Here is a 15,460-nt window from a genome sequence, read left to right on the forward strand (position 1 = left end):
GTCTAGAGCACCAGTGGAGTAAACTAGATAATGCCACATAACAATTTAAGATGAGTCGGTTAGCATCTAACTAAGTGCACAGTCAAACAATAGTACTACTGAGTACTCACTGTGGAAGGCTACCAAACGATTAAAAAGGCAAATTTTAAAGAATCCACCGAATACAAATACTAATGGTAGCTGGGCAAGAAGCAACAACGAAAGACTAACAGTCTAACAGATCACCTATAAAATGCTCTGAACCAAATTAAAAATATTAAATACTAAACTGGGAACTCCCTGAACAAAATGAAATGAAGATTGGACCTGTAACTTCAAAAGAAGTGTATATGGAAATAAAAGAAAATATAAACCCAAAAGAAAGCTCCTGAATTTGATCTCATCACTGAAGAAGTGTTAAAGCAACTTCCAAGGAAAGCTATAATAAAACTAACACATCTTATGAATATATCCTTTAGACTAAGGTACGTAACAAAGATATGGAGGGTAGCAGAAATCATAATAATACTAAAACTAGGAAAACTACAGAAGCTTCTTCATATAGGCCTATTTTAGTATTACCTGGCATATCGAAATTATATGAAAAATTACTCGGAAGAGACTAAAACCGATTCTCTCTCTTCAGTCCTGATCCCCCGGAGGCAGTATAGTGGTCATCCTGATGTATACTTCATCTAATTTACTTACCGTTGCACGTCATTATCATGTCTGTATATTGTCCTTCTCCCAAAGATGTCTGTCTCTAGTCATTTCTTTTAACTCATGCATATTCCTGTAATTCGTTCAGGAAGCAGTCCTGTAAGAAGTTGACCTCAGAATGCATACACAATTTGGCTTTAGAAACAAAATAGAAACCAAATATGCATTTTAACACAACTTTTAATACCTTAACACAACGATGCTTAGACGTAAACAAAGACATTGCCGAAAATATCGTTGACCTACAGCGATCACTGGGTAAAATAGTAGAAGCAAGTGAAGAATTTGGTCTATCACTGAATACAAAGAAAACCAAATTTATAATAATTACAAAGAAACATATCAATTTATATGTGAGACATGAACGAATAAAACGAGTACAAAATTACAATTACCCAGAAAAAAATGTTTAACAACATGAAATAAATACTATGTAGTCGAAATCTAAGCCTAAAACTGAAAATACGTATGCTTATGCTATGTTTTCTCAGTCTTCTTGTTATATGGTATAGAGTGTGGAGTATCCCACACGGGTTTATTCTAAGGATGGGTGCTTCAGGGATCGCACTAGGAGCTACTCTTTCGAAGAGTAGTGACAAGCCTGTAGCATATGCTATAAAAACTAGTAATAGTAAAAAATGATAAGACTCAGCCAATTATTGATGAAATACAAAAGGATTCTCAAATGTTAAATGTTCTCAAAAAATATGTAGGTATAGTACAAGATAAACAGAACATAGCAGATTGGAAGTTAAGAAGAATTATAATTAACGATTTACACATGTTACCTACGGATGCGCAAGCAGGAATAAATAGAGGAATTATAAAAACATAAAAAAAACTATTTCTGATATCATTTGACTCAATCATGACTAAAGAACCGACTATCTAATCGACAGCCACCAGCGCATTTTACATAAGATTTATAGATCTAGTAGGCCCATTTGAGATGGAAGACAATGGGAACAGATATATATCTGGAGACCTGCGCATTGCTGCAAATAAAGCATTTAAATGCGTATCTTAGGATCCAACTGTCAAAATTTCCGACAAATTAGAGAAAGTGGGTATAATTTTTCTGGTTTTAATCCAACATTTCGGTGCACTCAGCAACAGGTTACTCACAAGTCGAGTTAGTGTTCGGAAAAACCAGTAGACTGCCTACAAATGTACAAAACACAATGGAACCTCTGTACAACTTTGATGATTATGTCCTAGAACTTAAATACAGATTACAAGTAGCCACTAAAGGGGCCAGAGAAATATTAACATGGTCAAAGCACATTAGAAAGAAAGCATAAATATGATGCCAAAATGGGTAAAGTGACATATAAACCCGGAAACAAAATATTAGTCACGAGTCGAATTCAAAACTAAACGCTTTGTTTTCAGGTCCATGTCCATATAGCGCCATTGAGGAGAAAACACTCTAAAATATTCTAAACAAAAACGATAAAAAGGTTGTAATGACAAAACTTTGTTGTGACATATAAGAGTAGTTAATTGTGTAAAGAAAATAAAAAGGGAACTATTATTTAGTACTAAGAAATAATATTAATTACCATTGTAAGTTCTTTTTCGTTTGAAAGATAATTATGTAAGGCTTTTAGCATTTCCTTTCATCTTTTCATGTTCCCGGTAAGATGTAGGGTATCCCATACGGGATTTTTTTGAATATATAGGGCATTCTTCTTCTTCTTCATGTGCGTTATCCTTTAAGGATATTGGCGAATGGCGATCATCACGGCCCATTTTACCCTGTCTGCAGCAGTTCTATTGTTGTTGTTACACTCCACTGCTTTAAATTTTTCATCCAGGACGTGCGTCGTCTCTCCGGTCCTCCTTTTCCTTCCACTTTCCCTTCTATAACCAATCGCATCAACTCATATTTTTTTTTCTTAGTATGTGATCAAAGTAGCTCATTTTGCTTTCCTTCATAGTGTTGAGTATTTTTTTTCTTTTTTCATCTTTCTTAATGTTTCCGTGTTTTGTCCATGACATTTTCCATATTCTTCGATAACACCTTAAAGTTGGCAATTCCTTTTTCAGCTGCATCCGTAATTTTCCAGGCTTTAACTCCATATAATAGGGCAGAGAATCTCCATTGCATAATACTGTTTTTATCTTATTGAAAGCGCTTCTGACTATCTCATTGTTCATTTAGCTCACATCCCAAGATTGTATCTGGATATTTTTTCTAAGCTTTTCCTTTAACCTTTTATTAATAGGGAATTGTATCCTATGAGATACATTGATATATAAAAATGTTTACGAGAAATTCATTAAATTTGCGGCAAATCTAGCATTATGTACTGTGAGATACACAAGCAGACCAACGTATTATACGGTATGGTAACGGGTAGGGAAATCCATTATTTGTCAGTGTGTTTTTAGCTGTGTAGTTATACGGTCGACAAAATGGAGACAAGTTTTGCAAAGCAATAAAAGGCCTTCTACTCAGAAAAATGGTTTTTCTTTAGTTTGAAAAGTCAGAAGCAAAATGATAGTAAATCTTTATTTTATAGTTATAATTTGTATAAAGTAGGTACCAACAACTTGTTTACACTTGTTTGTATCCCTCGAGATACAACGCCCATAAAAATGTACGGGAAATCCAAATCTTATATAACTTTCTTTACAGCTTCTTACGGTCCCATGTGGCGTTTTTATAGAAAAAAGGTCTTACCTTCTCTACTCCTACCGAAACAATCGAGCAACATCAAAATGAAGATGATGAGATACCATTATCCAATAGAATTTCAAATCTGAAGGAAAGTTACCAAAAAATAGAAAAAAAGAGGGGAGCAACTACAATTGGGTGGAAGAAGAATTTCAACGCAACAAAATCCCATCGAAAGTGATTATAAAACTCCACCACCTAATCTACTTATACCTTTGCAATATTTTTAAACGTTTTGGGATTATTCTATTATATTATTTCTATTTTATTATATATTATATTCTATTATATATTGCAGAACAAACGAATCTCTACTATACTTTTACAACCGAAACATCAATCAATACTTTATCAGAAATTAAAACATGGAGTAGAAATTTTAATGGGTATAATAAGGATGCCATCAATCGAAGACTACTGGTCAATCAACATACGCTACAGTATTATAGCAGATGTGATGACCATAAAAAAATTCTGGATTGAGGATAAATGCTTTTTTAGTTTTTTGAACATAATTATTAGTTTGCAATTTTCAACCCTCTCAAGAGAATATTCATTGCATATCCCTTTGAACAAAGTCATCTCTATAAGCATCTTTGTGTGTACTATGGGCAATGTATCCCACAAGATAAATACTGCTTTTTGCAAACGTGTATAAAAATTTATAATTTTTTTTGTATTGCTTAATGTATATTTAATAAATGGGATGTCAAAATTTGAATATTTTACTTCAAATAAAAGATTGCTCGTTAAGGGTCAAAGTAGATTTTTTCCTCTTCAACCTTGTTCTTACTGACAATCATGATTTTTGCAAAATTTGCAGCTCGTCTCTGCTGCCCGCAAGTATTGTATCGTCTACACATCTGAAATTATTCACTAGTGTTCCGTTAACTGATATGCCTTCATTGATGTCTTCTAGTGCCTCTTTAAAAATCTCTTCTAAGCCCATATTAAAAAATAGAGGAGATAGTACACATCCTTGTCGTACTCCTCTTATAGGTATCTCTTTATATTTTTGTTAGTTTACTCGTATTATGGCTTTCTGATATCGGGATAGTAATGATTCTCACATTCTGATCATCTATTTCTCTGATCCATAATATGTTTGCAAGCCTTCTGTGTTGTATTTTATCAAAGGCTTTCTCAAAGTCAACTAGACATATGAAAACGTCACAGTTGACATCTCGAGACCGTTCTATGAGTGTTTGTCTAGTAAATAATGATTCTCTACTGCCTAAGCCTTTTCTAAATCCCAGTTGGTTTCCTGTTGTTCTATCGTCTATTTTTTTGTAGACACGTTTATATATCACTCGCAAGAAGACTTTTAAAATATGGTTCATCAGGCTGATGATTCTATATTTTTCACATTTCATTGCATTGAGTTTTTTGGGTATTGGGATGAACTCAGATATTAGCCATTCTTTCGGAATTACGCCGGTATAGTAAATTTCATTGAATAGTTCTACTAATATATCAATGTGGTTCTCTGTTAGTAGTCTTAAGATTTCTATAGGTATTTTATCCGGTCTCGTGGCTTTATCATTTTTTATGTTTTAGTGCTGCTTTTTCAATTTCCCGTTTAGTAATTATAGGTCTATTTCTACTTCTTCGATTCTATTGCCTCCATTCTTGCGTCTTCTTCAAATAGCTCTTTTATATATTATTCCCATCTATTTATTTTCCCTGCTCTTTCAATTAATTTGTTGTTTTTGTCCAGTATGTTTCTAATACCTGTTTTTTTTTTAAATGCATGCTGTTACTTTAATTTTTCTTTATATGTTAAAGCTGTCCTGTTGTTTTTCCAATCTTTTTATTTCTGCACATTTTTCTGTAGCAACACTTCACTCGCTTCTTTGATTTTTTTGTTTTATTTACGTTTTTGTATTGTTGTTCGTTTTTCTTCTTGTATTTCCTCCTCTAGAGTGTTATCTCCAGAGTAATAAAACACGTAGTTGTCGATTACCGCTGTCGCTGTTAGGCCATCGAACTTCAGTACATCCAAGGATGTCTACCTTTAAACGTTGCATTCATCAGGTTATGAGCTCTTCGTTTTTTGGTATAGACTTCTAGAAATCTAATAGCCATTCAGGGTCGAAAGAAACAAGAGTTAGCTAAGAGAGGCTGATAGGAAAGATTAAAGACATTTCACTCAAGACAAGTTGAAAAAGAGTAAAATGTGAAGGCCTTTCTGATGCTCCAGGTAAGTTCCATAAGCGCATGAGTATTAATACACTTTGCATTCCCGCTCATACCTCGGGGTGTTGCCTACAGACTCTAAGGCTCGTCCAGCATGCCATAGCATGGAGAATAGGGTGCACGTCATTTTTTTACAATGCAGATACCCCAACTTGGGGCATTTCATTTAACTATTAAAAGATAAAACTTGGGAATAACATCTTAATAACCAAAACATTGCGTGATTTAATTCAATTTCAAAAAAGCAAAACGTGAGTTAACATTCGGTAAATCTCTTGCGCGACCCTATAAAGTCAGCAGAAATCATGTGTCGTAGATTTCGTTATTTAAAAGCAACATTTGGTATTAATATATTATTAGTATTTTGAAACGTGCGTAGAGTTTAGACACTGTCTCTTCAACTCTTCACTATCAACAAATAATAAAGAAAAACTACAATCTTTATTTTTTCGAAGTGCAACATGGATAATCGGTTAGGCTAGCCGGGTGAGGCATGGGCGCTAAATAAGCAATGCATGAGTAAGCTAGTGGCATTTAAGATGTGGGAATATAGTAGGACGTTGAAAATCTTAAAGTACTGGACAGGATTGACTATTAAAACGAGAAAATTACAATACTTAGAACATATTAAACGGGGAGAGTAGATAGACTACGGGTCTTTGAGCACAACCCCTAAATCTCAACCCCTAAAATCGCAACCCCCGGTCGTAAGTTCCAAACGGCTTAACGTAGGATGACGTACGAGGGCTCGTTGGAAAGGGGATGAAAAATGGGGTTGAACGCAGTATGTGCCGTGCGCATCGGAGCATGCCGAAAGGGCATTATTAGGTATTTTCGTTTCTATTGGTCCGATCGTGACGTACGAGGGCTCGTTGGAACGGGGAGGAGACGGGGAATACTTTGACACAAAAAAAAACAAAGATGGCAGCATTGCCAAATGGGCGCTAAAACGTATCTTCGTTGCTATTGGCCTGATTTTGACGTATGAGGTGTCAAATGAAAGCGTTGGTGACACAGAAGCCATGTCAACGTTCAGTAGGAACATTCTTCTTCTTCTTTTCCGTACAGTGCCTAAGAAAACGTGATATCTGACGTAGAACGTGACATTCGACGCAGAACGTGAAATGACGTGACACTCGACGCAGAACGTGACAGTTATGTGACAACGCAAGACGTCGCTTGACATAAAACGTGACATTCTACATAGGATATAGTCAGTGAGCCATTTGGACGTTAGCCGATAGCTTGTGACGTCAGAAAACGTATTTCGTCATTCGAAATCCTGTAATTTGAGGTGTCATATGATAAGATTCGACAATATTAATGCTAATAATAAATGATAGGGTGTCAAAGAGATCCTATACATAGAATTTTATTAAATCATACATCACAATGTAATTCATCATTCAAAATCCTTTAATTTGATGGGTCATACGTCGATTTCCGCTTATCCGTTCAAAAGATATATGGTAAGGTGTCATAACGGCCGTTGTGATAACTTGGTGGAACTATAAATGCTTATTTATTGTTATTAACATTAAAACAAAACCATTGGCATAGAAAAATCTCTTATCGCAGTTTGATCTCTAGCAAACCCTAACTCGCTCAATTTTGCACCAAGTGCTCCGTGCAGTATACCATTAGAAAGGTCTTTTCATGTATATTACGAAAATTACCGACCAAGTGCGATACGATCATTATTTATGGCTAAAAACATCATAAAACGAACCAACGTCAAATTCCCAATTCTCTTGTACTAATATAAATTATATTTTTATAAAATTTATCTAGAAATGTGGAGGCCTAGACGCTGACTGAGACGCTCACGAAAAATTCGAGATGCGGGTGTACCGACGCATTTTTCGTATATCCTAGACTGAACATGGTACTAACATAGAGGTAATCTATAGAATCGGAAAAGATAAAGAAATCATGAACACAATTAAACAAAGAACACTTGAATACCTAAGTCTATTGAGACACGATAAATATCGTATACTGCAATTAATTATTTAGGATAAAAATAGACACTAAGGGAGGGTTAGGCAAGAGAAGACACTTATGGGTCCAAAATCCTTGAAAATGGATAGGGTTCACATCGGTCGAGGTATTCAGAAGTTCCGAAAGCAAGATCAGAATTGCCATGTTAATAGCTAACCTGGCAACGGAGAGGGGTACATAAAGAAGAAGAAATGTGAAACCAATATTAGTGTATACTGACCATATAGATAATTACTAAATTCAAAGACATAACAATTCTTGTCCTAAAAAAATATAATATTTGTATAAATTAATTAATAATCACAGACTTGGAATTTGTACAGAAATATAAAATATGTTTAAAATAGTGCATTTGTTAGCAAACCGGATGAACCCTCATGATAACGTGACCCCGCATAATTCAAAACACGTAATTATCTGATAACAAAATTTATTTTTCATTTCGAAACGCCGGAAAAAAAAACCACAGTTGCTACATTTTGTAAAATGTATGATGATAGTGGTAAGCACATTTAGAAGTTTAAAAATTGATAAAAACCGCATTCTTAATTTTGCATGAAATATTTTATCATGGGGTTTTTACTAATAAAACCAGAAAAATATAACATTTTCAGAACATTGTACATCGCTTATCTTTGTAACGGATCTATCGATGTAACCGTACGCGCATTAGGTTGACGCAACTTGGGCTCGCGTGGAATGATGTGCAGTTCGGACCTTTAAAAGACCGAGGAGCGGATACGTTATCACAGTGTGCATCTGAAACTTACTACAACAATTTCGCAGTATTAGTACGTTGTGCAGTGACTTACATATTTGATAAAGGTAAGCGTTTTTTTTTCTTTTTATATTTTTATGTATTTATTACGCCCTTTTTATCAATGTATTTTATGAGAATTGTACATCTTTGTTGGTATTTCATGCATTATTTTATGAAAAATGTATACTTTTTGTATTTATTATGCCCATTTTATCGTGGTTGCTCTAAAACATTTCACGACCGCTAGTTTGTTTTTATAAGAAGTGTTCTCTTCTTTTCGTATTTCGATTTCTTGTAATATATGGTTCTTCTCTATTCCAAAGTATGTAATGCTTCTCTCCATTCATGTTAAGCAGAAAAACTATAGTTTTTTATTATTATTGTAGACGGATCTATCAAAAATAAACGCAGTTTCTTTGGTTGCAGAACAAAAACCTGCAATAAAATTAAACCAAGTGCCCATAGACGAACCGAAGAAAATTCTAGCCGCCAAGCTGGTAAATGCTAAATTTATCTCTCTGCATTCATCTCAGACTTCGCAACTAAGAAGTATTCCATCGTATTCTGAGGACTAGTCAACACTGGAGGTGTTCATCCAGCAGCAAAATTTGAAATAATAGAATAAAGAAAAAACGGTAAGTGATTTTTTCTTCTTATTTTGTGTGTGAGTAGCCATGCATAAACAAATAATTAAACAGTCTGATGATTTGATGCACATTATTAAAAAGCTTCGTAAAATAATTTTTGATAAATTCACTGAAAGGGATCGTAAAGTTTGGACAAGACGGTTAAATAGTCAAATTTGGAGATGTAGTAATGTAAATAAAAACAGTAAACTATCCGTAGGAACAGTTAGAAAATTGCAAACTTACATAGGACATTTTAAGCATTTTAGGCAAATTATTTTAAAGTTTAATAATAAGTACGTTGGGTTGGGGCTTAGTTCAAAATTACGCAATAGAGTTAAATGGGAAAATATCATTTCGTGTTTCGCTAGTCGAATTAAAACCGGGGTAATAGTAAATTTATGTCATAAGGATGTAGGAATGTTTTTGGATGATGCATTTACAGTTTTTAGTAGAAAAATTAAAATTATATTGAAAACAAATAGAACACTTAAAGTCAATACTGCATTTTGTGGTGAATTTATTAAAAAATCGAGTGATAGTGAAAGTTTAGATTTAAAATATTTCAATACGAAAAATGCTGTTATAGATACATCGACCGATTTACATCTTTGGTTTGTTGAATACGTTAAAGATAAAATTTTTACAAAGTTGTCTGAATTTGCTGAAAAAGATTCGGGGGCCGCTCTATCTAAAGTAATTTCATTGGAGGTTAATATTAATAAAGTGGAAATAGGAAACGGCTCATCCTTCATTGAATTACCAATAGAGATTCAGAAAAAACGAGCGTGCATTAATGTGCATAATTTCGATCAGGCATGCTTTTATTGGTCAATAGTTAGCGCTTTGTGTCCTGTTACTACAAATCCACAGAGGGTATCAAAATATCCACATTATTCTACTATTTTGCAAACGGATAAATTAGAAAGCCCAATGCCATTAAACCAAATTTCAAAATTCGAAAAATTAAACGCCATATCAGTTATGTTTTTGTATTAGAATTAAACGTAGTTACCGACAAACAATTTTACGAAGTAGTACCTGCCAGACTGAAACCGCAAAAGATGGAAAAGCATGTGAATTTGCTTCTTGTACAAGATAAATATTTTCCTAAATTAAACGATTACGTTGTTCTTCCAGAAGATGACGATCAGACTGAAATACACCTTCATTATTGTTGGATTAAAGATTTAGGAAAATTAGTGAGGTCACAAGTAAACAAGCACCACAATAAAAAATATATTTGCGATCGTTGTTTAAACTATTTTAGCAGTGACAGCAAACTAGCAGAGCACGAAGAAATGTGTTCAGATGTGAATAAATGCAAAATTACTGTTCCTAAATATGACCATGTGGCTTTTCGCAATTTTACATACAAACAAACAACTCCGTTTATAGTTTATGCCGATTTTGAATGTCAATTACATAATTTTACGAATTCCAATGTCACAGTGAGTAAAACAGCAAAATATCAGAAAATGTACCTTTTAGTGCAGGTTATTATTTGAAATGTGCTTACGATGACAGCTTATCTTATTTTAAGAGCTATAGAGGTGAAAATTGCATGGAGTGGTTCGCAAAAGAAATGTCCGAAATTTCCACATTTGTAAATTCCAAAATAAAGACAATTGTACCTATCGTCGAAAAGCCTGGCTCAAATGGAGCAACTGTGTGTCATATTTGTGAGAAACGCTTTTTGGCTACAGATACAATTGTTGTAGATCACGACCATTTTACGGGACAAGTACGAGGATTTGCACACCAAGCATGTAATTTGAACTTTAAAAAATTGTTTGTCGTTCCCATTGTATTTCACAATTTTAATGGTTACGACTCGCATTTCATGATTATAGATCTTTGCAAACATGGGCACTTGAGCTTACTTCCCATAAACAAAGAAAAATACATTTAATTTACATTACAAATTAATCAAGATCAAATTAAATTACGATTTATTGATTCACTAAGATTTATGGGAGCTTCACTCGACGAATTGGCATCAATTTTAGATACATCGGAAAAGAAGATTTTAAGACGAGAATTTAGTCAATTAGATGATGATACATTCAATTTGCTAACGTGTAAAGGAGTATTTTACTATGATTATATTGACAGTACAGATAAATTAGAGGAAACTTCTTTGCCTTCAAGTGATCATTTCTATAACGAATTGAATGATGAATATATTAGTGATGAGAAGTATGCTCATGCGCAAAATGTTTGGAAGAAATTTAATTCGTCATCGTATTGTAAAATTATGTAAAAAATGGCATGGAAGGTACGGAGCCAAAAATCTGATTGCAAGTAGTCGGTTTCATAGTCGTACAATCTTTAGCGAAAATTTGGTGGCCATTGAACTAAAGAAAGCAGAGGTATGTTTTAATAAACCCCTGTATATAGGCGCAGCAATCCTCGATATATCCAAATTATGTATGTATGATTTTCACTACAACTTTATGCTTCCAACGATGGGAGAAAAAAACTGTTCATTGCTCTATATGGATACAGACAGCTTTATTTATGAATTGCAATGTTCAGATGCATATAGAGAGGTTTTAAAGGCGCATCCGAGTAAATTTGATACCTCCGACTATGCCGAAAACAACCCATACGAGATAGAACGGTTAAATAAAAAAACCCCCGGATTAATGAAGGACGAGGCAAATGGGAAAATAATTACACATTTTATTGGATTAAGATCAAAAATGTACACATTTAAACTGCAAATAACCGACGAGGAGAGGGAAAAAGAGAGACAGCGTCTAGAAAGTAAACAACTAAACAAAGAGAGAATTGAATGTGACATAGGAAATTTAGGAATAACGAAAAAGGCAAAAGGAGTGAAATATAACGTCGTTCGAAATAAAATTACGTACGAAGACTATGAAAAATGTCTTAAAGAATTCAAAATTCAAACCGCGAGCCAAAGATGTATTCGGTCGTACCAACACTCAGTATTCAGCATCGAGCAATCCAAAACGGCTCTAAGTCCTTATGACGATAAGAGGTACTTAATACCAAAATCATTTAATACGCTTCCGTGGGGACATTATCTTGTTGAATAATATGTATTTGTTGTTGCAGAAGAACAGATAATTGGTGTCAAAATTCGTTTGATCATGTCTTGTTTGATACTACTTGGTCCTTTCAATGTAGATGCACTATGCATAAATAATTTTCTTCTTTTAGTATATGGCTACTCATAAGAACAAAAAGAGAAAAGATCACTTATCGCAAAGTTTTTGTAAATTGTAGTTTTGTAAATATAAAAAATAGTATTAATTTTATAATGTAAGTTTTAATAATAAATTTGTGTAATCTTATATTTTTTGGTTTTATTTATATTAGATTACAAATAAAAGACAACATATTTATTAATATTATTTATTCAGTTAAATCATTTACAACTTTAATTTTATAATAATATACATATTCCTTTAAAGCTAAACTTAACAAAGTGTTTGGACAAATATTGCAATATGCTGCGAAGGCTTCAACTGGTCCATGTAAAGAGTCTATAGCACCAAAATTGTTCTTGATGAAAGTTGAAATGTTTATATAGTATTCGTGAAATTGTTGCTTTAACAGCACCACTCTATGCGACATCATGCTCTTGTCTGCTTCTATAATTTGGTTGACTTCATCTTCCCACAAATAATATGCGACCCCAAATTTCTCGATTGTCAGCAACTTTACATTTTCCATCACCAATTGTCTTAGTTTGCAAAAATCACCACACATAAATTCGATGGGATCATACTCATCCGCATAAGTCGGTAGATCTGCATGGAAAAAATCACTCATTTTTTCTTTAAACCACTCAATTATGGCTTCCCACTCGAATGAGCTTAAACTGATTCTTTTAAAATTACCATGTTGACACAGAATGATGGATGGTGAAAAATCTCGAGCTGGAGATAGACCAATTTTTATATGGAGAGAGCTCATTGGATATGTAGTTTCCAATAAACAATATGGCTCATTTTTGGCTGCTTCTTAAAATTTTGCCAATATTCGATCTAATTCGGCGCCAGGACTAGGCGGTTGACTATCTTCATCGTAGTCAAATTCTATACTAAATTCACTGCTATCATCATCATCGAAATTAACAGGCTGACTGTCATAACCACTATCTTGAGAGCTCATCTTCTTGCTTCGAACACCGTTGGCGAAATGGGTGTAAACTGAACATCGTAGTTCGTCTTAAATTTATACTTTTGTCATTCCCCACTCCTTGTGGTTAATTGTAAGCCTTTTTTAGAAAAGTGTATGTCTACGCGGCGAATCAAAATATAGATTCTCAAACTATATTCGATTTATTTATCCAGCTGTTGTGTTTGCTATCCATTCCTAATCATTTCACATACATCTTATTGCCTTTTCGTCTGAGTACTTTTTCGACCAGGTATATGTCAGGGCTTGATGTTTTCTGCAATTCTTCTTCGTAAAAACCGCCACTAATCGGCGCACCTTGCATGTCTTCGAGCAAATACGTTATAGGATTTGTTATCTTAACTTGTACAATTTTAAATAATTCAGTAGTCCAATTGGGCGTGTATGCCTTTTCGAAGAAATGTTTTGCCTTTGATACACGTACAATGTCGCCAACTTTAAACTTTCGTGGACCGGCAATCTTTAAATGAGTATAACTTTTGTTTAAAATGGCTTTTTCGTTGGATTTGTTAACCTGAGACGGTTTGTATCCTGTTTTACTGTGTTTTGTGTTGTTGTATTCCTCGGTAATTATGGGTAGAACATCTAACCATTTGTACGATCCATGTAAACTGAAATACTTGTACAACTTTGCTTTCAACGTTCTAATAACTCTTTCGCAAATAGCAGCTTTTTTGATCGTGTAGGTGCTGTAATGATTAATTTCATGTTTTTTCATTAAATTTTGAAATTTTCTGTTGTAAAATTCAGTTCCGTGATCAGATTGTAAGTTTTTTGGGACTCGTCGAGTATGAGCGAGAATATCCGAAAATGCCCGAGTAATTTCCTCACCAGTCTTCGTTTTAAGAGGACGTGTCCACACAAATTTTGAAAAACAATCAATTACAACTAGTATTAGTTTGTAATTTTTATTTTGGTGGGCATAAGGACGCATTTCAGCCAAATCCATTTGCCACAAGTCATCGTCGATTCCTTTGATTATTGTTCGTCGACGAGGATAGTTTTTTCGTGCTGGTTTATGCAATTCGTTCACCAGCTGTTCCTTTTCTTTAGACATTATTTTTTTAACGCACCTTCCACTACCTTATGACGTTTGTCTATATCCCATGAATGAATGCTATCTACTATGCTTTTTAATGATTGTTCCACTTGTTTTATCCTCTGTTCCATCTTTATATCGTACATCGTATGCTTTGCAACTGTTTCTGCAGCAGATTTTAGATTGTTCTCCGTATTCTTTTTCAGTGTATTCAAATCATTTTTGATTATTTTGTTTAACTTATTTATACTGTTCTCCGTATCGTTTGTTATTGTATTCTGAGTATCTTTGATTATGTTTTGTAACTTGCTCGAGAAGTGGAACTGTAGTTTTATGAAGCTCTTCTCGTACTGTATTCATATCCCTTTTTAGAGTATTTAAATCATTTGCCAGTATGTTTTTTGACTTATTTATACTGTTCTCCGTATCCTTTTTTAGTGTATTCAGATCATCTTTGAGTATTTTTTGTAACTTTTGCTCGAGAAGTGGGACCGTAGTTTCATGAAGCTCCTTTCTTGCATCGTTTAGACCGATGGTTAAATTTTGTATGTCATTAGTTTTTTGCTGAAACAGCACACTATGTGTTTGGTGCAGATTACGTAACTCATTGATTTGTCCATCAACGTATTTTTTCGTTGCAGCATCGTCATTGTCTGATGGCTCCTTGACATTGCAAATTTTCACATTTTCGGCATTAATATTTCCGTCAGACGTATGTGGAAATGTAACTCGTGCCACCTTTTGAGCATTACTACTACTACGAGAGTGATGACCGAACTTCTCGACACTCATAGTGGAAATGATACTGACATTCCCAGTTACTCTATTATATTAGCTTCTCTTAGTTCATTGATGATTGCTACGATTTCGTTGTCGAGAGATGTGTTGCCGGCGTCTTTCGAAGCCACCAAGAGTTTAAGACGTTCAACTAACTCATTTGGATCATCCCAATAAATATACTCTATGGGTGCAGTGTTGTATGTTAAACGAGAATCATCCAATCCCGTTCCTTTGGCCGTAGATGAAGATGATCGTGTTGTTGTTGTTTTCGTTCTGTGTTCGAGTTCTTTTTTGGATCGAGTTGCATGCTTTTTCATTGCTGCATCAGATGGTTTGAATAGAGGTTTAATAATAGAATGGTATTTTTCTCCGCTGGAACCTTTAAGACGCCCTAAGGTATCCAGATGAATCTCTGTGTTTTTCAACAGTGTTTTATACTTTTGTAAATCCTCATCATTATACTGTTCAGGGTTTGCATAAAATAAAAGTTGATATAGACCTGGCAT

The sequence above is a fragment of the Diabrotica undecimpunctata genome, chromosome 3, assembly GCF_040954645.1.
Source record: "Diabrotica undecimpunctata isolate CICGRU chromosome 3, icDiaUnde3, whole genome shotgun sequence".
NCBI classification, from domain to species: Eukaryota; Metazoa; Arthropoda; class Insecta; order Coleoptera; family Chrysomelidae; genus Diabrotica; species Diabrotica undecimpunctata.